Source organism: Schistocerca piceifrons, unplaced genomic scaffold, assembly GCF_021461385.2.
Source record: "Schistocerca piceifrons isolate TAMUIC-IGC-003096 unplaced genomic scaffold, iqSchPice1.1 HiC_scaffold_230, whole genome shotgun sequence".
NCBI classification, from domain to species: domain Eukaryota; kingdom Metazoa; phylum Arthropoda; class Insecta; order Orthoptera; family Acrididae; genus Schistocerca; species Schistocerca piceifrons.
The window spans coordinates 15,001-17,500 of NW_025728229.1; the positions used below are offsets into that span (position 1 = coordinate 15,001).

Genomic DNA, 2,500 nt, shown 5'->3' on the forward strand with positions numbered 1-2,500 from the left:
TAATCATTACCTCGGGTTCCGAAAACCAACAAAATAGAACCGAGGTCCTATTCCATTATTCCATGCACACAGTATTCAGGCGGGCTTGCCTGCTTTAAGCACTCTAATTTGTTCAAAGTAAACGTGCCGGCCCACCGAGACACTCAATAAAGAGCACCCTGGTAGGATTTCAACGGGGTCCGCCTCGGGACGCACGAGCACGCACGAGGCGGTCGCACGCCTTCGGCTCGCCCCACCGGCAGGACGTCCCACGATACATGCCAGTTAAACACCGACGGGCGGTGAACCAACAGCGTGGGACACAAATCCAACTACGAGCTTTTTAACCGCAACAACTTTAATATACGCTATTGGAGCTGGAATTACCGCGGCTGCTGGCACCAGACTTGCCCTCCAATAGATACTCGTTAAAGGATTTAAAGTGTACTCATTCCGATTACGGGGCCTCGGATGAGTCCCGTATCGTTATTTTTCGTCACTACCTCCCCGTGCCGGGAGTGGGTAATTTGCGCGCCTGCTGCCTTCCTTGGATGTGGTAGCCGTTTCTCAGGCTCCCTCTCCGGAATCGAACCCTGATTCCCCGTTACCCGTTACAACCATGGTAGGCGCAGAACCTACCATCGACAGTTGATAAGGCAGACATTTGAAAGATGCGTCGCCGGTACGAGGACCGTGCGATCAGCCCAAAGTTATTCAGAGTCACCAAGGCAAACGGACCGGACGAGCCGACCGATTGGTTTTGATCTAATAAAAGCGTCCCTTCCATCTCTGGTCGGGACTCTGTTTGCATGTATTAGCTCTAGAATTACCACAGTTATCCAAGTAACGTGGGTACGATCTAAGGAACCATAACTGATTTAATGAGCCATTCGCGGTTTCACCTTAATGCGGCTTGTACTGAGACATGCATGGCTTAATCTTTGAGACAAGCATATGACTACTGGCAGGATCAACCAGGGAGCTGCGCCAACTAGAGCTGAGCAGCCGGCCGCCCGGGAGTGTGTCCCGGGGGCCCGCGCGAACACGCAAGCGTCCGCTCAATCATTCTGCAAACAGGAGGAGGCTGAGCTCCCCTGCACAATACACCTCGAAACCCTCTCAGGTCCCGGCGGCGCGCAGCGCCGTCCCAAGTACTTGGTCGGGTTCGAGAGAGGCGCAATCGCCCGGAGTTAGGCGAGTAGACGCTTTCGGTGCGACCACCCGTGCTCCCAACTGAGCTTGCCGCTGCCGACAGAGGCCCGGGAGCGTGCTGTCGTGGCATTGCCGGCGGGAGACAACACGCGCCACCTACGGTGACCGGCAGCTCCAACGCCAGCGCCACAGAAGGACAAAAGCCCCACTTGGGTGCCGAAGCGAACTCTCCCAGCACAGCGCACGCGCCAACACATCCGCACAGCTGCGATACAAACCACCAGCGAGAACCGCTGGGGCGACCGAGCAGCAGACGGCGTCGCGGCGCCGAGCGCCGGGCGGCGGCGCATCCTCAACGCACACAGTCCTCAATCGGACCAGCACACTGAAGATGTCCACCGCGCTTCGCACCGGGCCCGCGAGGACCTACTTTGGCCGCACGGCGCCGCGCGCAGGGTGCGCCGGCGCGCAGCTGCGACGCCTGCCGCGTCCGTCGGCCGGCGCGCCTGCCACTGGCCGCCCCCACCAGCCGGCTGTAGCGCGTGCGCCCACGCACCGCGCGGCCAGCACGCCGGGAGGCGCCCCCTCACCGGCCGGGGACGGTCCCACCCAGCCACCACCGCGTATCGCTTCACACCCAGATGCCGTTCAGTTTCATCGGCATGGTGGGTATCGCTGGAACAACCGGTTAGTACCTCAACCTATCGTCGCCATCACCGATTCACCCCTAGCGAGAACAACCGCACCACAACGGGTTACCATTTCTTCATTTGCGTAACTTCACCAGAAAACGTAGGCGTCCATCGCCATTAGCAACTTCAACGATTATTGCATGCCTGTGTCAGGTGTCACGCCACACTACGTCTGCCCACATACACGCAACAAAATGTGCACGCCTAGACAATACGTGGAAGGTGGCCCCCGTACGTATGCGATGTCCATTGCTCGAACGACTGTCAACCGGCCTCTGTAGCATGTCGCAGATATGGAACGCGGTGCACCATGCTATCACGGTGTTTGAGGAGAGACGACTAGGTCCGAATACATCAACACACAGCTCATGCTGATCGCCATCCACGGCGTCCGTTCCTCCCACACGTCTCTATGGCGTACCACACTGCAATCCAGCTCTCATAGGGAGACGACACGTAGCTGCGTGCACAATATTTGCACTGTATGGTCCGCCGTTTTTGGGCGCAGTCGTTGTACGGTCACACATGTGCCACGATGTATCATTCAGTACATAAGGACGAATGTGCAGTACAGATTGTGGTTCACGCGTACGACATCAGCGGACAGTTGACACAGGCCGCACCACAACGTAGCCTGCGTACGTCGCATGCGAAGGGCATTGAACATGCAAACTTGT

The 2,500-nt window shown here is 57.8% G+C and overlaps 1 non-coding gene across 1 annotated transcript in view; it reads right to left on the bottom strand.

The window, feature by feature from the left end:
- The window catches only part of LOC124742291, a 1,909-nt gene extending 949 nt beyond the window's left edge, over positions 1–960 (bottom strand). The window contains exon 1 of the ribosomal RNA XR_007010256.1: positions 1–960. This exon is cut by the window's left edge and continues 949 nt beyond it. This is a non-coding gene — a ribosomal RNA (small subunit ribosomal RNA).
- Between the last annotated feature and the right edge of the window lie 1,540 nt (positions 961–2,500).